This window comes from Dermacentor silvarum, chromosome 2 (assembly GCF_013339745.2).
Source record: "Dermacentor silvarum isolate Dsil-2018 chromosome 2, BIME_Dsil_1.4, whole genome shotgun sequence".
Lineage (NCBI taxonomy): Eukaryota > Metazoa > Arthropoda > Arachnida > Ixodida > Ixodidae > Dermacentor > Dermacentor silvarum.
This window is the reverse complement of record NC_051155.1, coordinates 137,138,225-137,160,223: the sequence shown is the minus strand read 5'-3', so window position 1 is coordinate 137,160,223 and position 21,999 is coordinate 137,138,225. Positions and strand designations below refer to the sequence as shown.

The 21,999-nt window shown below is 44.8% G+C and overlaps 1 pseudogene; it reads right to left on the bottom strand.

The window, feature by feature from the left end:
• The window catches only part of LOC119440419 (DNA (cytosine-5)-methyltransferase PliMCI-like), a 232,638-nt pseudogene that overhangs the window by 55,678 nt on the left and 154,961 nt on the right, over positions 1 to 21,999 (bottom strand).

The window sequence follows — 21,999 nt, the reverse complement described above, 5'->3', positions numbered from 1 at the left end:
TTCTTGTAGGAAGTGCAACCTCACACAAATATGTTGACACAAATATCTCTCACCAGATGTGTTGCTCTTTCAATAGACCATGCTCATGTACGGTGCACCTGTGAAGCAGTGTCATGGACCCCCTTGAAATGTCTCAAGGAACTGCATAAATCTACAGACCATGGTTTAATAAATACGTTCTATGCAGAGTACATGTGTTGCTGCATGATTAAGGTGCCTTAAACACCATTTTTCAAGTGAAGCTTGTATACGCTAGCCTGTGCCGGCAATGAATCACTAAAAAAACCAGTTGCTCTCAGAGCTGCCCAGGCACAAGGCATGTGCTCGTCACATGCTTGTGCCACTGCTCCCATGTTCGTCATCGTTGTCTGCTTCCACAGCTGGCTGCGTTGCCACTAATCATTCCAGCGTAGAATTTCACTTCTCTTCTGTCATCGTAATGGGGAGGCCGCGTTTACGGGGTGTGAGTCATTGCTTGAGGCGGTATGAGCCATTTATTGTCTTACGTAACGGCCAGATTTCATATTGAAGAAATTTCATGGAAATCCATCCAGAATGAACATGGTCAGGAAAGGGCTCATCATCAACGTGCCGATTCTAGCGTGAGGGCTTTGAAGCCCAGGCGAATCATCCGTGAAGAGCTGCGAACCCTGATTTGAGGGAGCACTATGTTGAGGCCAAACGTCAGTGAAGAGCCACAGACCCCAAGTTGCGGCAGCACGATGTTTAGGCCAAACGTCAGCGTCGTCTTCCCCTCCAGGAACCCGACAATGGTGGTGCACGCCTCGGCAACGCTAGCGCCGACTTCCCTGGCGCGACGGCCAGGTTTCAACGAGAGTTTCTCAACCGGAACTTCGGAGCCAGCTGCAGAGCGTGTGACTGATTGTGGTTCGAGCACAACGTGGTACTCGTCAGTGCAATTCGTTCGGAGGAACACCGAAGAAACACACGACATGCTTTGCTTACCCTATCTCCTCGACAGGGGAGGGGCTATTTTTTTTTAATTAGGTACAAGCTAAAACTAGCCTGAATCTGTTCATAAGACTAATTATGCCCACTGGGCCACATTTAAAACTTCAAAAAAAAAAGTAAACACATATATATATACATACCCAATAAAAAAATTTTTTTTGTTCCAATTATTCTATATGTTTTTTCTGTCCTCATAGAAATGATGTGAAATCGTTAAAGGCCAGATAAATAACACATATATAATTCAGAGTGACCTATATGAAACGCATGAAGTTATTGGACTGTATGCATAACTGTTTTCATTATGTAGTTCATTTAAATAGCATACAAATCTCTTACTCTTCCCACACTACACTCATCACCCATCACCTCATGCTCAGATGAACACACACATGGTTAGTCAAGCCAAGTTGTCACAAAAGTGAGCTCAATTCAAACGTACCACCGCAGCCAGCGAAGGCATCAAGGGTCCTCAGCCTGGGCCTTGGCATCTTTTCACTAATCTTCTGGGGGGGAAAAAGTTTTTGGCCACAAGACCCAAGAGGTATGCAGATAAGATGAAGGTTAAGCAAAAATCACCAGCTCTGCCATCAATGTTGAACAGATTTTATATGGTACATTCCATATTGTATGTGCGCAAAAAAAAAAAAAAATCCGAGATCCATGAAAATTCCTGCGACTTTTACCACTGTGCGTTTATGCATACTGTGCAGAAGCTAAGCCAAAGAAGGTTACAAAGCACATGCTCTCCAAAAAAAAAAAACAGGAATGCACATCAAAGCTCAAGCCCTTCTTACCTTCTTTTTTGTTTCATAGTCACGGCAACCAAGGAGGGGAAGAAGTGCGATTCACATGAAGCAAATTTTAAATGTTACATACGGCATGGAAGAAATGTTTTCATTTTTAAAACGCTAAATAATTAAAATGTAAATATTAAAACATCGATAGGAAGGCGGCCGCATTTCGATGGGAGCGAAATGCAGAAAACACCCATGTACTCAGACATAGGTGCACGTTAAAGAACCCCAGGTGGTGCAAATTAATTCTAAGTCCCCCACATCGGCGTGCCTGATCATCAGGTGGTAGTTTTGACACGTAAAACTCCATAATTAATTTTTTTTAATTTTTTTAAATTAGACTACGCTCATTACTAGACCATCCTGACATTATTATTATTATTATTATTATTATTATTATTATTATTATATAATCCCGCAGCATGGCATCCTGTAAGGACGCATGCTTGCTTTGCTCGTGCCCTTTTATAGGAAAACAGCAGTTCTTTTGTTGTGAAAGTTGTGAAAAACGAGTACATGCGAAGCGTGTAGACAACAAATTAGAGCTTTTGAAGTCCGGATCGTGACCCGCTGCGGTGGCTTAGCAGCTATGGTGTTGCGCTGCTAAGCAAGAGGTTGCAGGGTGAAATCCCAGCCGCCGCAGCCGCATTTCGTTGGGGGTCAAAAATGCAAAAACGCCCGTGTCCCATGCATTGGGGACATGTTAAAGATCCCCTGGTGGGCAAAATTAATCCGGATTCCCGGAATCAAATCGTGGTTTTGGCATGTAAAATCCCCGAATTCAATTCGAAGTCCAGATTGCACACCTATTGCTGCAAGTTATGTAACTTAACACAGTAGGGTGTGACGCCTAGTGACGACGACCCGGTGGTGTGCTCCCTGCAGCTTTATAGTTCCCAAACCGGTGTCCCCTTCTTCTCTTGTGCCTCACTGGGTGGCCTTAGCATTAGCAGCAACATGCTCAGTCTGCACCGCTTCCTTTTTGAAATGCTAGAGGGAATGTTATTCCTGAGCAAAGAAGTTTTCCAACTGTGCGATGAAAATGAACGCCTTCGCAAGGACCATTCCCATGGCGTGAAGCAATAGACACAAGTCGTTGCCTCCCTTCGAGCAGAGGTTCATTGCCTGAGCGACGAGCTGAAGCAACATGCAACTGCCATGCCTGGGAAGATGCTGTAAGCTTCGGAAGGACTTCTACTTCTTTTACCTCTGCCTCAACGCAATATGTACTCCAACGCACAACTGAACAACGAGCTGCCATTTTCCCACCTGCTTTCGCTTCTGCTGCTGAAAAATCCCTTAAGACTAAACAAAAAAACAAGAGTCCTGCCTCGGTTGGAGCCCTGAAGACTTGGACGTTAGCGGTAGCTTAACAACTGCTACGACTTAAGGCTATTTTTGTTACTAAGTTGAGCCCAGAAACAACCTCTTCCAACCTGACAAAGCACTTTAAGACCTTAAATATCTCTCCCCTCTCCTGCCGGCAACATAGAACGAAATATGAGTTGTATTGTTCTTTTTATGCAGCCATCAATGATCAAGCCCTTAAATGCCCGAATGACCCGTCAATGCAGCCAATGGGATGCCTGTTCTGTGTGATGCTACATGACAACATACTTTATGCAACCAAGATAACCCCCAAGAATCAAAGTGGCATGTAATTTGGACATCTTTTACCAAAATGCTTGTGGACTTCGCACCCAATCGCGTAAATTTTTCTGCAATGTCATTTTCTATTCTTTTCCTATTTTTGTTATTTTCAAAACTTGGCTCTGCAGTGAAATTTCCTATTGAGACTGTTTACACCACACTACAATGTCTTCTGCAGTGACCGGGGCTTCTGTGCATCTACACAGAAAGGCGGTGGCGTACTGATTGTTGTTGACAGTTCACCGAGATGCGTTCGGCGCAATGACACAGAAAGTGTACAGGAGCAGTTTTGGCTAGAAGTCAGCCTAGTGCGCTGTGAAAATTTCTTCATTGGATATTTCTATGTACTGTCGAATATTTCCCCCTGTCTTGTTTCGTGAGGCCATCGCTCCTATTGAAAGCGTAATATCTTTCCATAGCAAGCACAGAGTAATTGTTCTTGGTCATCTTAATACACCTAGAATTTATTGGAACACGCTTAGATATTCTCATTAAAGAGTTATAGCTGAGTGGGCTTGTGGGCCAGCAGGCCCAGCGGGCAAGCTGAGACGCCACTGCGCATGTTCGGTATGCTGGAGCGGCCAGCATGTTTATCGAGCGGGCCGCTCGCTCGCTTGTTTCCTCTCTCTACTCCAGTTGAGCGCGCACAGCGAACCAGCGCTTTTGCGAAACAAACAAGGCAACCACCACTAGCACAAGCAGCAGTGGCATGTCATAGGCGTCAACTTCAAATGCAGCGCTGGCTCGCCTGCAGGCAACAAAAACTACTGGTAATATGAAATCCTATATTTTTTTAACGATATTTTTTAGATATTTAAAACAAAGACGTATTTTTCTTTAATACTTGTAGCCTAACAAAAGCACGCTTGATTTATATTCTTTTCACAATAACACCAACCTTGTTCCACAGGTGGCGCAGCAAAGCGTTCCGCTCGACCAAACAAGGGATTGCTCAGCTAAAACTCTCCCTTTTGTAGTCTGAGCTGTTTTCTTTTTCTAAATGGTGCAATGGTGAATGCTGCTAAGACTAAAGTCATTACATTTACATGCAAAACAGCAACCATTTCTTTTTCTTATTTTGTATATTTTGTACCATTGTGTAAGGTCTGCGAGATCAATGATCTCAGTGTACTTTTTGATACAGCCTTACACTTTTCGGCTCACACTAAACATGTTGAAATGCGGGGTATGCACTCTCTTGGCTCTGTTTACAGACTACTGAGGGAATTAAATTCGCCTACACCGTTCCGCAAGTTGTACACAATAACCTGTATTCCTAAAACCGAATATGCGTCAGTTGTCTGGAAGGCCATTTCTAGATCCATCAGTGACATTATAGATCGAGCCCAGAGAAATTTTCTAAGCATATATCATCACCGCTTTGCTAACATGGACACTGGACCTTCTTTCAGCACTGTTTGGTTATTGTCACTGGCCTTACTTTGCTGCCGACAAAGTCGCATTGACCTTATGTTTCTTTTCAAACTCCTTCATCGTATCCTAACCTGCCCCAAACTCCTCAGCTGTATCATGTATCATATTCCGTGCAAGATCACTAGAGAACATAGATCTTTTATGTTCGTGCCTGTCATCACCAACACTAAACCGTCTCCAGAATACCGAGACTTTATAACGGTTATTTTCATGATCTCTATATTTTTCATAACTTGCTGTCATTGTTCTTTTCCAAGCCTTGTCTTGTTGTTTCATAGTTTTACACATTGTTCAATTGCTTTTCTCCTCCTTTTTTGTTTGTATTTACCTTGCACTTTGGTTTGTGTACATTCTCCGTTTCATAATTGTTTTATGTAGACTCTTTTTATGTCCACTCTTATTTTCATAATTGTTCTTTTTATTCATTGTGCACACTCTTCTTCAAGTGCACTCTTTTTATGAACAACTCTTATTTATTTAACTGTTCTTTTTATTCATTGCTTTTTTTTTTCACTTCTATTCCACTGTAGTTCTTTTTTTTACATATGCGTGCACCAGCGCTCGAACCTTAGGGTTATCTCTGGGCACGGTAAACAAATAAATAATTTATGATTGATTGATTATAATAATTATTATTACTGTTGTTATTTTTATTATTTATTCAGACATCTACCCCTGCTCTGAATGACTTGGAAAGAAACTTGAAAGCTGCTGATACCAACGTAACTGCTGCTTCTACGTAACTGATGCCTCAAAAGGGTCATGTGCTGTCTCATGAAATATTGTGCCCCGTCACATTCAAGGTGCTCTGTGACAAAGCACATCTTAAAATGCTTAATTTCGCAGTGGTTTGAAGGAACATGCTTAAATTTCTCAAATTTTTTTTTAACGAAGAGCAGAGTGCAAGATGGCAGAGCTCTCAGAGTTTAAAAAGTGTAAACTGTCACATGTTCTCACCTCTCGTCCGACCAGTTGGTATTGGGGTGGGACATCAAAGAACTTTCCAGTGCTGCTGTCATACATCTGATATGGCAAAAATAAATAGATAAATAATAAATAGATAAATAAATAAATAAATAAATAAATAAATAAATAATAAATAAATAAATTTCAGGATTTGTCCTACAGATTGAATGACACAAGCCCCATCAAGTGACACAGTACTAGAGAACCTTAATAAGGTACATCTACTAAATCACTTAGGTGTGATACATTGCAAAATGTTTTTGTGTTTGCAGGGTCCAACCATCACAGCAAATCCTTTGGCCCCATTTACACTACAGAAGCACTAGAAACGTCAAAACAATTTTAACCCTATAGATAGCGTTGTAGAAAATGCGTGGCATTCATTGATGTTGGCATATGCAACAATGCTTGATATTAAGTACTGCTGTCTCTGCGTCTACCTTTAAAAAGTGAAAGGACACTTCTTGACCATGTATATCAAGTCAACATGCTGCATATGTATTTTGGTGCAATACTATATGCACATTTTAATTTGTATATAGATGCAGTGTCATTCTGTTGTTACCAATACTATATCTTACTTTGATAAGAGGGCATGGTTCTGACTAAGCCACTTAATGGTGTTCTGCTGCGCCCCCAACATAATGCGTGACATTGAAATGAGGACTTGATTTCATTCGAAATCATCAAATCTTTCTGATTTTCCCTTATTTACATTAATGTATAAAACTCTTCTTCTCCACCACTCCCCAAAAGAAATGGCTGAACCTGTGGGCATTCATGTACACCCATTCACAAAGAAAGTAAAGACCAATTGGCCTTTACACCTTTTTTTTTTTTGCAAATGGGCACACAGTTGCACAGGCGAATGCATGTACAGTGGAATCTCGTTGATACGAACTTCATGGGAACTGGAAAATAAAACATATCATCTGAAAATGATATTATCCGACCATAATCGTATATAAGAACAAGAAATGGTATATAAGAAAAAACTTATTACTCCGAAAAATGTATTATGCAGCATTGTATCAACGAGATTCCATTGTAGATGTGCAGGCTGAAGTCAGGAACAGTCACTTTACAACTCCAATTTCATATGCACACAACCTCACTTCACAGATTTCATCTAAATTTCAACATTATCATTCGGATGCCAGGTTTGCTGCTCAATATATATACCATTGTGGCAGTAAGCAAAGAAGTGAACATGCAAAGCTTAAGAAAATGAGCATTTGTCATGAGAGATGTCGGTAGTGGAAAAGAATGGAATGTGCATACATTGGAAAGACCCTTTGCATACAAACGCTTTTTTTTTTTTTGCACAGAGAGCTCAGAAAGGTGGCATCATCATTGGCAGTAGAGGTGGTAATGGCTAATAAAAGAGAATGCCTGAAAATAATGGCACAAGGTACCACACGACCTCAAGAAGAAATGTTCGTTTCCACCAGTTCAATTGTATACACTGACTTTTGGGTCTTAACAAGTCGGCTCTCCCACGAGGCCAGCATTTGCCTCATCCGAGGTGTTCTGCAAAATCTCTCATTGTACCCAGGAGAAAGGCTGAATAAAAAAAATGTTCGGCCCTTACACCCTGTGGAGATGGTTGACCAGCGAAGCTGAAAAGGGGCAGCCACAGTGTTTATGTTATGGTTTATCACCTTAACACCGTATATCACTGTATATATTAAAGTGTTTCTGAACTGTGTTATGCAATTATGTGTCACTTTACATGCCCTTTTATGCAGAGCAATGAAGACACGGACACGTTTAGCGTCGGCAGCACGGCGGCAGGCGGACTCCCGGCGTTGTTCACGGCGCCGTTCTTCGTACGTGAACTACTCCTCGAGAGAACGCATGACACGTGGCTGTACCATTGCAATGTCGGAGAAAGAATAACGCATGCACGCACCACTGCGAGAGAGGAACGATGTCACCAACTGCGCAGCCAATTACGCGCCAGACGGAACTCACCCCTTCCTCCCTCACACTTGGTGCGTGTGCACTCCACGTCGACACTGCGAGGGTGTATGTACGTCACCAACACGTGTTACTCCGAGGTGAAAGACCTAGACATTCCCTCTCCTCTCGCTCTTAACTCCTCTCCAACTCTTCTTTTCTTTTTTGCACATGTGCACTAGTTCCTGTGGAGGGCCCTCCTGGGCATGGATGGACGTTTTGTCTAGGCATATAAATCTTCGCTGTAAAACCCGTATAGACAGCTGACTTTTACTCGCAATAAAAAGCTGTACTCAAGTGTTTTGGTACATAAAGCCTCTTATCCAAATTCTCGTAATGCCACTAAATTTTACTTTAACTTACACTTACAGCTTACACTGGTTCACGTCACTTTGTCTGAAGCTGTATAGGGCAGAACAGACATGCCCCCAGTGACTTGATGGTGGCACCCTCCAAATGCATATATTGCGCAGAGAAAATGAAGTAGGGAGACCATGCTCCAAACAACGCCCCTTCATGCTGTCAGAATATTGAAGATCGAGCTGTCCGCAACTTAGTTGGCAACCACCAGCATCCCTCTCCACCGCCTTTTACGTTCGATGACCAAAGTTAGTGGCCAGCATGGCTACTTCAAGTCGAAGACTATGTGTTTGCGTCGGGCCTGAGTGCCACTTCGAAAGAGACCAAGGTCTGCACGCTCCTGTACTGAATGGGTACTCAAGCACGGGTCATTTTTGCTTTGCTCATGATGAATACCGAGGCCTACCACTCCTTCGAAGCCATCAAAGAGGCACTCATGGGCCACTTCGTGCATTCGGTCAATGAAGTATACGAAACTAGTCAGTTCTATCGATGTACACAGATGCCTGGGGAAATGGTAGACGCCTTCTACACAACGTTCTGGAACATGGTGAAAAAGTGCAAATATTTGTCAGCAGCAGTCGAAGAACGCCTCATACACAACATGTTCGTCGTGGACCTACTCAACCACTCGCTTGTCGGACCAGCTTTGTTAAAACCGAAAATTGACGCTCCAGGACGTGCTTAATCAACCTAGACAGCATGAAAACAGTGAAAACAAAAAAAAAACTGCAGAATGGAAACTCGCAGCTGGGCTCTCTCAATGTGGACACCGTGTCATGGAACCAAACCAAAATGATAGCCGCATTACGGTTTCGGGAAGCTTCCAGAAGCAGAGAGAACCAACAGCACCGCGACCAGCCTCGAAGTGAACCAGAGAGTTCGTGCAGTTACTGTGGTAACAAACAGCATTCATACTCCATGTGTCCTACTTGAAGAACGACCTGCAACCTTTGCTGAAAACGGGGTCAATTCACATCAGTGTGCCGTCCCGAGATGAAGTGCCTCAGTTACATTCAGCTGCTCTCTGTCAAGTCAACGCAAGGCCGGCCACAAGGCAACAAGGCCGGCCAGTCGTGGTACAGGTGAACGGTTACCCTCTTCAGATCGAAATAGACTCAGGCGTGGACGTTTTCATTGTATACCGTTCGTTTTTGCGATATCCTGCCTTGCTTGACCAAGCCACTGGTGAACAGCTTATCGGTCCAGACCTCTGTAAATTGGACTAGCTCGGTACGTCCCCCTCCACCCTGTCTTGACGAGGCTGTTTATCAACCAAAAACTGCACCTCGTCGGTGGTGTTGACAACCATGCCCCTCTTAGGCGACACCGTGATAGTCGCACTCGGGATAGCCCACTTTGTTGACTGTAGTAGACGCCCGTGCCGCCACCTCCAGCCGCAATGCCACTGTTCACAGGACTACGTAGAATGCCAGAAGACTACCACATCCACACTAAGCCTGGAACCATGCCCTTTTCCCTAACGGTCACAGGGTGCATACCCATTCTGCTCACGAGTGTGCTGAAAGCCAAACTGGACAAACTGGAGAGGGAAGGTGTCATCTGTTCAGTTGACAAGCTAACACTATGGTGTGCAGGCCTTGTAGTGGCCCTAAAAGCGACAGGAGGATACTGCCCTTGTGTCAACCTGACCAAGCTCAACCAGGTGGTTACCTTTACCGCCTTGAAGTGTTACTTCAGCATCTCATCGGTCAAGTTCCTCAGCGTCATCGTCAACTCCAGTGGCATCGCACCTGACCCAGGCAAGGTAACTGCTATCACAAGCATGCAGCCTCCAACACAATTGGCAGGTGTAAGCCGCTTCTTGGGAATGCTCCACCATGTTTGACACTTTTTGTCAAATTTTTCCGCTGCCACAGCGCCTCTCAGATTGCAACAGAACAAAGGTATCGCCTGGACATGGGATACTGCTCAAGCAACGACCTTCAACTCCCTGAAGAAAATGCTTGCCTGAAACTCATGCATGGCTCGGTACAACACAGAATTTCCAACATCAGTGTCTGCTGATGTCAGCTCCTATGGACTGGGTTCAGTCCTTCTGCAGGATCAACGAATTGGAGGCAAATTAGGTGTCTCGTTGCTCATGCATGTACCGTATTTACTCAATTGTAATGCGAGTCTTTTTCCTCATTTTTGCTACCTGAAGTCGATCCTCGCGTTACAATCGAATACCGAAATTCAAGTTGTCTAAAAAGTGTAATGATGCATCGAATTCTGATCGAGTGCAATGTGCGAGTGAAAGCACGCGATGGACACGCGCTTTCACGAGAGCGAACGCACAGCGGAGAGCAAACGCGAAGTCTTCTGTCGTGCAAAAGGTAGTGGGGGGATGGGAGGGAGGGAGTGGAGGCGGCATTAAGCTGTGGCACCAAATGTGTATCTTGCGACCGGGCGCAAGAACTGGTGACTCAATCTCCCACACGAAAGGAGGAAAGTTGGAAGGCAGCGCAGGAGGGAGGGGGCGCGGCTTCTACTCTGCCACCAATTAACCACGTACTTGTACTTTGTGCGGCTGCGGGCTGTCGCGCGCACCGTATCTTGAAAGCCATCTCCACACGGCTCTTACCTTTGTATGCACTGTGCTTTCGCCGCTCAGTTTCCGTTTAAGCAATAGACTGCACGAACCTTCACTCGCTGCTGCTGGCGCGCTTGCTCACGTGAGCGTTCTGACAACGGTTGTGCGCGGTCATCGAGCGTGATCTATTCATGCTTGTTGTGCGTGCTGACACCATGCTTGTTAATTCAGTTAGTAGTAAGCGAATGTGTCCAAGTTTACACAGCCGATAAAACTACTGGCTCTGTACTAATTTGCTATCGCAATTGATGGTTCGCCTCTCGGGCAAAACTGCGACTTTTTCATGCATCCAGCAGTTGCGTGCTAATTTAGCGGTTTCTTTCTTCTTTATTTTTTTGCTAGACGCAACTAAAACTCACCCCTCGCGCCTGTTTCGTGGTTTTATTTTTTTCTTAATGAATGCAATGAAAAGTCACCCCTCGCATTACAATCGAGTAAATACGGTAATGTGATAGTGCACAGTGCATGTGTAAATTAAGGAATGTGTGCTATGTCCAGTAACAATGACACCTTTCCCCTGCTTAATATGCTTCACTACAAAATACAGCTGTATTGTGGCGAAGTTTACTTTAAGTGAATACTGCCAAGTGAATCAATGACATGTTTTAGTGTTATTTCTGCCTTTTGTTTATTTGACCCACCCAATAATTCGACCAGTTTCACTGGTCCCTTCAGGATCGAATTAACAGAAGTCGACTGTACTGTCCTTCGCCGAGTGCATGCTAGATTGTTGGGGATGCTCGACTCTCGCATATTACTGTATGACGTCTGTTTTCCCCACAAAACTGTCGTGTATCAACGGTGGGGGTTGATGTTATAGTTACGCAGCTATGGTAAATGCTCAGATGGCGTGAATAACATTGGAGTCAGAGCAACATCTCCCTCCTCTTTGGCTGTGGGAAGTCAGAGCACACAAAGTGACAGTGCCCTCGTCGGGGCTGTTCCCTGTTAACTTCAGAGCACGGCACTGGCGTGGGTAAACACGATGACTTTATGCACTTCCATTTGAGGAACTGCACCCACAAACGTCTGGCATGGACAATTTTTCGCATGGTATCTCGATGTGGTGAGTGGAACTTCAATTCCTCAATGTGTTTTATCAAGAAACTATTCTTCGTTTTAGCAAGCTGGCCTCCTGGTTTTGCACTATCCCTGTGTGTTGTGTCGTTTGTTGTCAAGCGCTTTTCAAACCCACAGGTTTCACCAAAGTACATATTATCTGCACAAATTCGACACTCTGCACCTCAGCAGAGGTAGTGGTGTATGAGAAAAAGCAAGCATGGTTGTGCAAGAGAGATCACATGGTACACAGTGCGCATGGAGGAACTCAACTTGCTACCTCAAGTTGTTTGACTCGCAGTTTAATGTGAAGAGCCTTTTGTTTTCAGTGCCCAGTTGCAGCCAGCCAATGTACTACATGAGTCAATATATTCAGTTTATGAGAACTGAATTAAGAGTACAGATGAATATTTTGACCCCTCGGTAACATATTACAGACAGTACATGCGTCAGCACACTCTACTACTGAAAACTACGAGAATCTATAGAGAGATTTCAAACTGACTGATTGCTGTTTTATGGAGAATCACATTAACATGAAGTTTAGCATCCCACACTTGTAGGCTATCCTAACCAGATTATTTTATTATAAGTACACTCCTCGAGTTTGAGATTAACGAAACTTGAAGAAAAAGGGGGACCTATATTCTAGTCAATCAGGTAGCCAAAGTAGGGTGACCACCTTCCTACGAGCGAAATGCGGGACACGCTGACCAGGGGGGTATTGACACGGCACGATGAGGAATTACCTACAATAATTAATTTTTTAGCTTTTGGCGAGAAATTTTCTCTTGCAATATTTTGTCATCTCTGAAACAGAGAAATAGACTAACTGATACAAGTTGACGTTCAAATAATATCTGTGTAAACAAAACGATTTTTAACATCACTAATGTGCTCCCGAATATCAACATAAAAATTCGGCAACTCAAAAAATAGTCACTCACAAAACAGCTGTGGCTTAGTTTCCACATGTTACTGATTAAGAGCCTGGGAAGTACTAGATGCCTGTTTTACTTTCTTGAAGTCATATTTCTTGTCAGATCGAACCACCTCTAAAATGACGGGACAAACCACTTTTAGATGGCTGGACAGCGTGCACAGCTGGTGCCAGAAGCATTCGTCGCCACCGTGAACCAGGCGGCTAGCTGACTTTTTCAGAAGCTTGGAGTGCTTGCAGCTAACACATCGTCAAACAGGGTGGCCATATGCAGCTGAACTCAAGGTGCTGCCGAACAATAATAATAAAAATGCGGGACATTTTTTGAAGATTTTCATATCTCTAGCGGGACGCGGAACAATAGCCCTCAATGCAGGAGAGACCCGTGAGTCACGGGACGGGTGGTCACCCTAAGCCAAAGTGAGGCAAGTATTTTGCATATTCAGACCTTTGAAAAAATGAAGACATCACCAACAGACCAAATTCCTGGGTGGTCAAGCTGCTGGTATTTTGAGAAGACAACCTGGGCTTTGCCACAGACATCATGCAAGTAGACGTCTGCTTCTGCAAAACAACACAAAACAGAGTATGATGCACAAGCAAATAAACTTGCTGTACAAACTGCTTTCAGAGGGTATACTGACACTGCCCTTATCACACAAAAACAATGTCCGAATCAGATACCAAGCTTGAAATTTTTGCTTATCATAACTGGCTAGACATGAAAACAAATTTCTACAATTAACAAACCACAAAACCAGATCAGCTGACTTGAGCTGACTCAGATACATCAGCTCTACTTTTGCACCAAAGAAAACAAGAAAACTGATGACAAGTGCAACACCAAAAATATATCAGTGACAGCTTTTAGGCAGTTTGTCTAACCTAAAATCAGAAATGCTTGTTCATATTTGCCACATTACGTTGCAGAACAACTATATTGATGGGAATTACAGTTAAACCTGCTCATAACAAAGTTTTTCGATTCCCCGCCGTTACTCCATAGAAGCACATGTATTTGAGACCTCTACGTAACGAAGTGGCAGCGGGAGACCCCCTCGATATAACAAATTTTCTCCTCCGACCACTTAGAGATTTCGCCCAAAATTTTGTCATTTTTGCACGAGCAGCAACCGGAAGCACCTTCTCCGCCACGATGGAATGCGAAGCGAGCGCACGTGTGCGTGCGTGCGTGTGCGAGGCGGCCCTGCATCCCTTGACCTGGCGATCTTGCCGCCGCGGGCATGACCTTTCCCCCTCCTTCATTCAAATCTGATCCTGCCGCTTGCTGCAGCTGGCCTAGCCAGCCAAGCCGGCACTCTCTCCTTTTCCAGCTGATGTTGCCGACGCGCTGGTACACGCTGTGGCACATCAGACTCGATGAGCGCGGACAAGCGCTGTCAAACGCTGGCAGCGTGTGGGAGCGCCGCTGGAGAAGCGAGCGAAGTGACCTCTCGTGATGTCTATCACTTCAACGCAAACTGAGCACCGAGAACACACAGCACGTAGAAAGCTACGAGCCGCCGACGCACCTACACTGCTAGACTCTGCCCCAACGCAGATCGCTTTCAAGATACGGCCTGCGCGACCGCACGCCGCCCCACTATCCCTCCCCCCTCGCTCCCTCGCCGGTGCCTCGAGCGCAACGGAAGAAGGCGCGCTTCCTCCCTGCTTTTCTTGTGCGCGCGACATATAGACGCGGTCGTCAGCTCCCCTCGCACGTTTTCACTCGCGCATACAGCATACGGCACGCGGCGACTGCGTTATCGCCCTTGGACTTTAGGGTACGGCCATGCTAGCGGCAAAAAGACGCCGCAAAAACGCAGGTCAGAAACGCGCAGCAACGCGTCATGCCGTGCACGGCAACGCTTCATGCCGCGCGCGGCAAAAGCGGCAGGAATCGGGGGTCTTCCGGCGTGCCACGCGAAATGGGTTCTGCGGCAAATGCCGCATCCCGCGAGATGAAGAACCAATCAAGAGCGACGAGGGTGACGTCACGGAGCCATCATAACCGGAACGCCGCCGGTCCGCGCCAAGTTTTCAATCTACGATCGTCGTCTCTTGCAAGAAATAACGAGCGCCCGCGGTGTTGCTCGCCCGTTCGGAGAGCACGGGAGATCTTATCGCGCTGCCGCGCGGCGAGACGCGCGTGCCACGGTGGCCTTGCGGCAAGGCGCTGACGCGCGGCAACTTGTCGCTCGCTGCATGACGCGCACGTTTTTTGCCGCTAGCGTGGCCGTACCCTTATATACGGAATATCTATGAGCCAAAACCAATTTTAGGGCCACAACGCGTCATGGACACCATCTTTATATAAAAAATACGGATCTCAAGGGCCATACTTTTGCTGGCGGAAACCGAAAATACGTTATAGTTGTCGCCCCCGTCACTTTGGGCGGCCAATGCTAGCGTCAAGCCACCAAGCCAAGCGACATGAAAAGTCAAAATGGCCACTCGGGTCGGCGCGGGGTGGCAGTTCGCAACGTATGATGCGGGAACAGTCCCCCAGTTGCGACACAACAGTGGGGTTACCAATGCATTGAATTCTAAGGGAGCTGTGCCGGGACCGGTCGAAAACGACGTAGCAGCCGGGAAAACGCAGCCCCCGAGAACGTAACAGCGAGGTTCTTCTGTAACACTATACGACGCTACGACGCCATCGTGACGCTCGCTCTTCGTTTCCGATGCCTTGCGTTTGTGCGAAACGACACGCGTCGACGCATCCGGTACCTGGTGTAACATTCCGAGAATGAGTGCTTTGACGAAAACGGAAAACGGGTGCGTGTTACAATTGAGGGTGCGTTAGAATCGAGTAAATTCGGTAAACATTCATTTTTCGAATTTTCGTGCTGAACCTGCATATAACGAAATCCTCTTTATAACGAAGTTTTTCGGGAATTTGTCAATTTCGTTATATCCAGTTTTAACTGTATTTTCTTCCAATTGATCCCAGAATGCACAATGTAGTAGCCAAGAGAGGGAAGACTTCAGAACTCAGTACAATAAAACGTGAAAAGCTCCCAGAATAACTTAAAAGGGCATGTTAGACTAACACTGGAATATGATTTCACTGTATGGGATGCATTAGGCCTGAATCACAAGGGATAAGTTAAGTTTCCAACCGATTTTCGGCACAAGCATCAGCCAACATCGACTCTCACCCAATTTCATTGACGCTTCTCAACTGCAAGATATTCTTCGCTTCAGCCTAATTCGAATGACATAGCATAGCCAGATCCTCTCACTTTAAGTGTTTCAAGTGTAGCGAGCGGATTTCACATAAATTTTGAAACAAAACACCTGCTTCTGGTGGTTTTTGAGGGTCTTTTGTCATGGCTGCCACAGTTGTGCGTTTCATTCTTCCTTACTTAGCATGTCAGGTATGCACCCAACTAAGCCCACAGCAAATTTTTTCAAACTGAAAGCTTGGTCTTGGCCCATGAAAGGCTTCTGAGCTCACTCAATCTGTTACCTGGAATGTTGTGCCATCTTGGAGACCACTGTCTGTGCTATTCGTTTTCCTCATTATTTGCGAGTCACTTCCACACGCTTTGAGAGTCACAATGACAAAACTGGAATTAATACTAAATGACAATATTCAAACGAAGCTTGTACTGCCTCACAAGTGTCGGCGGTAGTGGTGGTGGTGTCACGCTAAAACCTTATCAAAACTCGCGTCTCGTTCACTTGGTATATACCAAAATTGGAATGGAAGGGTACAAATGTATGACTAACATGACATTAATAACATCACATGCTCGTCATTTAAGTCATGATTAACTATGATAAAATCACGTGTGGCGCATACCCGCATTGAATATGTGGGTATGAGCCCGGGGATATGCGGGTATGAGCCAGGGACAGGAAAGAAGGGAAGAAAGAAATCCGACCAATCAGGGTTGTTTCGTGTGTCATGAGGAGGCAAAGGGAAGGAAAGGGGTTGGCACGCGCTTCGCCGGGCTTCCCTCGCCTCAGATCAGTTTCGGCTATCTGATGGCATTACCGCGCGAGGTGCGTTCTGCCGAAGAGCAGGCTGCGTTTGAGCAACGGTGCCACGAACTCACTCGGGAAAGGATTCATTGTCGACATGTCGATTCTAGTGTGAGGGCTTCCGAAGCCCAGGCGAAATGTCAGCGAAGAGCCATGGATCCCAAGTTGCGAGAGCGCGATGTTGAGGCCAAACGTCAGTGAAGAGTCCTCCCCGACCCCGAGTTTAGAGCAAACGAAGCGGAATGCCTGCGACAGTGTCGTCCTGCCACAAGTTTCACTTACCCACATTTTCTCAACAACAGGGGAAGGGCTGCTGATTTAAAAAAAATACTAACGCAGGATGAACCTGTCTACCAAGTCTTATTGTTGTTGAACACATTACCATGTGAAACAGTGTCTCTAAAGCACAGGCACGCTTAGAAAGTGAAAAACTTTTTTCATTTTAGAACTTGCAACCTCCCTGCTGATGTGTGCTCAAACAATAGGAATTTAAGAATAAGGAAAGCTTACAGCTTATTTCAGTTTTGACTAAGGATAATGTATAGCCATGTAGCAGGTCCCATATACCATACTTCCAGAACTCCAATGCTCTGGAAAGTGAAGATAACAATTGTTCTCACTCTCAAGCTTAAATAGCTCTACACAACTTGGCATCAGCCCTCATCACGAGCTGAGTGGGCTCTGGGCTCCTAAACAGAATTATGCATTTCTAAAAAAAAAAGAATAAAACTAATGTTACATATACCGAATTGACAGAAATCTATTCACAGCGGTCACACGACCTTTGGAGAGCCAACAAACCGGCTCGCCAATGGAAGTGAGTGCACAGGATGACTGTTGCATGTTCACGGCCGCCATCTTTGTGAAATACTGTACGGTGGCTGTCGGTGGGAGACGTCATGTGAACTTGCCGTGGGCCTTCCCATTTGAGAACTCTTTACCGTTGGCGCCAATGACTACGTGAAGCGGTGTCGAGTGATGTGATGCACATTCCCTGCTTTTGTCTGTTGCGTAGATTGGCCTCAACGAGCCGACGATAACCCAAACAAACCACCTGCCATAAAGATAGAAAAACCCTCCCTCATGTTTTCTGGAAGAAAACGTGAAAGCAATACTTTCTTGCTAAATAATGTGATTAGCCTCCTGAGCATGTGCAGCACTGTGTTTCTTGCACAAAACTAGGAAGCATAGAAGTTTGTATTAAATTTTTTGATATTCGATTCGATATTTGGCATTTTTTTCTTTCTTGCTAAATAATGTGATTAGCCTCCTGAGCATGTGCAGCACTGTGTTTCTTGCACAAAATTAGGAAGCATAGAAGTTTGTATTAAATTTTTGATATTCGATTCGATATTTGGCATTTTTTTCTTGATTCAATTAGATATTCACATCAAAATCTACTATTCGGTATTTGCAAACCGATAATATTTACCCTTCGAGTATCCAAATGGGAAGCCTATAGAGAGGTAATTTACACAATTCCTAAAATTACATGAATTAATTTTTTACTATTGATTTTCGGTAGCCAATGCAAGTTAGCAGTTTAGAGTCTACCTTCAACATCAATCTAGCTGAGCAATGAAATTTTCAATATAAGATCTTACGAGACCTACTGGAACAAATATTTCACATTCAAGGGCTCAATCAAACTGAAGCTGACTCGGAAAATGGGCGCTCATGACTTCGACCTCAGCACTTACTTTAGCTTATACACACTACCAATATCATGCCATTTCTACGATGCCAAGGCAGGAGCTGCAGCAGCAAATATTATGGGAGGGGTACCACCACTCTTTGCCTTCCTCTGGTGCTGCCCAAGCTATATTGCGTGTTATTTTCACTTCTAAACTGTTTTCACTGCCTCTTTAGTTAAAAGTGTGAGTGTGTCCTGCAAGCAAGTTGGGGGACAGGGATTTTACGTGCACTCCTTACCCCACTCTTGCTATACATCAGTAGCTCCGAAAAATATCTACACTTTCAGTGAAGTATTATTCATTGGAATGTGATGTGATATGTTGCCATATTAAGAAAATTGTTGTGTTGTGTTTAATGGTGCATAAGCAACTAAGGCTATCATGCGCCATATTAAGAAAATGTCAAAGCTAAAATAAATTTGAAAACAATGCTCGTTTTCAGTGGTATCTTCTTAATTTTCTCACAGGAAAGAAAAAAAAAAGTCACATAGTCAGTACGAGTTATTTCTGAGGCCAAGTGCCTGGTAGTCACAAAAATGTTCAGTGCTTTTCTTTATGGCATGCAAATATGGCACACCACAAAAAGCCGGCAGATCCCACGCCCTGTGGGAATGGATGCTATGCGAAGCAATGTGCGGGGAGCCTACCAAGTTAACGAAACTACCATGAGAGCACCAAGAAGTAGACAGCTGTTTTATGACCTATATGACACGCATATCATGACATTCACGTCATCAGTTCCTCGGGAGTCCCTTTAGCTAGCCCTAAGAGACCTTAAGGCGAAAGCCTTAGTCGCACTCATGCCTATGGCTTCGACCATCATCCTTTAGTGTTTCCTTCACTTAGTGGCCACGTCCGAACCCATTCCAGTGTTTTTTAATGTTATTTTTTTGCTGAGTCATTGCAATTTTTGCTGAGTCACGCTCATGACTATGGCTTCTTCTACCATCCTTTAGTGTTTCCTTCACTTAGTACCCATGTGCAAACCCATTTCAGTGGTTTGTGAGTGTTAATCTTTTCTTGCAGAGTCATTGTCATTTTTGCTTAGTCATGCTCATGACTATGGCTTCTACCACCATCTTTAGTGTTTCCTTCACTTAGTACCCATGTGCAAACCCATTTCAGTGGTTTTTGAGTGTTAATCTTTTTTATAGCGAGTCATTGTCATTTTCGATGAGTCATACTCATGACTATGACTTCTATCATCATCCTTTAGTGATTCCTTCACTTAGTACAGTGAAAGCTCGTTAATTCGCACCTCATTAATTCGAACTTTCGGGTTTATTCGAACTGATGGTCATGGTCCGGCCACAATATATAGGCGTCTATGCGTTAACCAACTCGTTAGTTCACGCGCGCATCGGCTCCTCTATCGATAATTCGAACTGCGCGCCGCTGCGTGGTGGTATATTATACTGCCGCCGCAAGCTTTCAAAGCTCAACGATAGATGGCGCGAGCGCAGCGGCGTCACTGTCGTCATTGCGCTCGCTCTTCACATCGTGTGGCGGTTCGTGCCGCACGTGTCTGCGTAGTCTCCGTGTCCTTTGTGTGCCGCACATTCAGTCGCTAGGCCTCGTGTACGTCAGAGCTACGAAGTCGTTCGGTGCCGTGTCGCTACGATGTGACGCTGCTCACGGCCTTGCATATGTTGGTGCGTTCCTGGGATCAGGTCACGGCAACAATTGTTGCCAATTGCTTCCGCCACAGTGGCTTTTGTGTGACCAATGAGGGCACAGCTTGTGAGCCCGACGAGCGCGAGGCCGTGGTCATTCCTGCCGGATTGCGGGATGCGCTGGAGGACGTGACCTTCGACGACTACGTCGATGCAGATCGCTGTGCAGTGGTCTGCGGCACAATCACCGACGATGATATCATCGCGCAGGTGACTGGTGGAGAAGCGCCCGTCGTCGATGTAGGTGCAGATGACGAAGAGGATGATGCACCCACGCGGCCCTCAGCTTTGGAACTAATGGAGGCTATGCGTGTCGCGTGTCTATTCTTCAGCTTCGAGGAAGACACAGAGGATGCTTTTCTGCCACGTTTGCGCGTTGGAAAACAAGGCTATAGCGATAGGCTAAGTAAATATTTTGAGTGATTTTCCAACAACCCAGGCTCAATTCCTGCTGTTTTTTCAATGAATTTCGTTAGTTCGAACTTCGGTTTAATTCGAACTCATTGGGCGTCCCCGCGAAATTCGAATTAACGAGCTTTTACTGTACCAACGTCAGAACCAATTTCAGCGGTTTTTGAGTGTTAATGTCTTTTCGCTGAGTTGTTATTTTTGCAGAGTCATGCCCATAACTATGACTTCTACCATCATCCTTTAGTGTTTCCTTCCCTTAGTACCCACGTCCGAACCCCTTTCGGTGATTTCTGAGTGTTAATGTTTTTTCACTGGGTCATTGTCATTTTGGGCGGCTCTTTCATGACCTACATGATACGCATGTCATTCCATTCATGTCATGACCTATCATTTATGTTCGTCATGCACTGTTGTCATACTATGCCAATTTTGGTACCTACCAAGTTAACAAAACGGCAATGAGAGCACCAAGACGTAGGCAGCTGTTTCATGACCTACGTGACACACATGTCATGATATTCATGTCATGACCTATCACTTATGTTCGTCATACACACTTGTCATACTATGCTAATTTTGGTAAATACCAAGTTAACGAAACGACCATGAGAGCACCAGGACGTAGGCGGATATATATATATATATATATATATATATATATATATATATATAAATAGATAGATAGATAGATACTCTAAAAGTGGCAAATGATAGCCAAGAAATGCTTCGCATTTAAAAATCGGAGGATGCTTAAGCTTCGCCTTTAAGAGTGGAACGTGATAGCATTCTCGGGCCCCGTTCGCATTGCATTTTTCTTTATAAGTAGGCTTCACTGCAACACACAATGTGGGAAAGCCAGCTTAAAAAAACCAAGCTTACACCGTTCCCCTTAAAGTCGCCTTCACTTTTACACAAATGCATCACTGGGAAGACATTTTTACAGGGGCAAGATAAGATGTATTAATGAAAATGTGAAGGCCCTAGGACCTTTTTTTATCATTTTATTAATTGCTTGCTGTTGCCCCGAGGCGCGCACATGTCCAGAACGCAATGGCAGGCTAAGTCCCAGTTTCACCTGCCGAAGAGGCGAGCGCTATCTGAATGGTGCTCTTGCAAGTAATATACCCGGGTGCGCTGCTGTTTAAGGTAGAAATGCTGGAAAAGAGGTTTGTGTTTGTGCTTCCTCATAACAGAATTATGTTTTCTTGTACGTTCAAATTACAATTCGACGCTATCATGTCTGTAGGTTTTAGTTAAGTCATACTTTACGATTTTTCTGACGGTTTTTCAGATTTTTCTTTGAGAAATTCAGTTTTCTTCATTAACGCCCCTGCACCACATGGAGGGCCAGCGTACGGGGTGGTTCGGGATGATTTTCTCCGCCACGGACGGCGTTTTCGCCGACGCCAAATTTTCTGCGACACGGGGCCCTTAACGCTATTGCATTAATATGTCCTATTGATTACAAGCGTGTGAAAAGTTGTTGCTTCAGACCTAA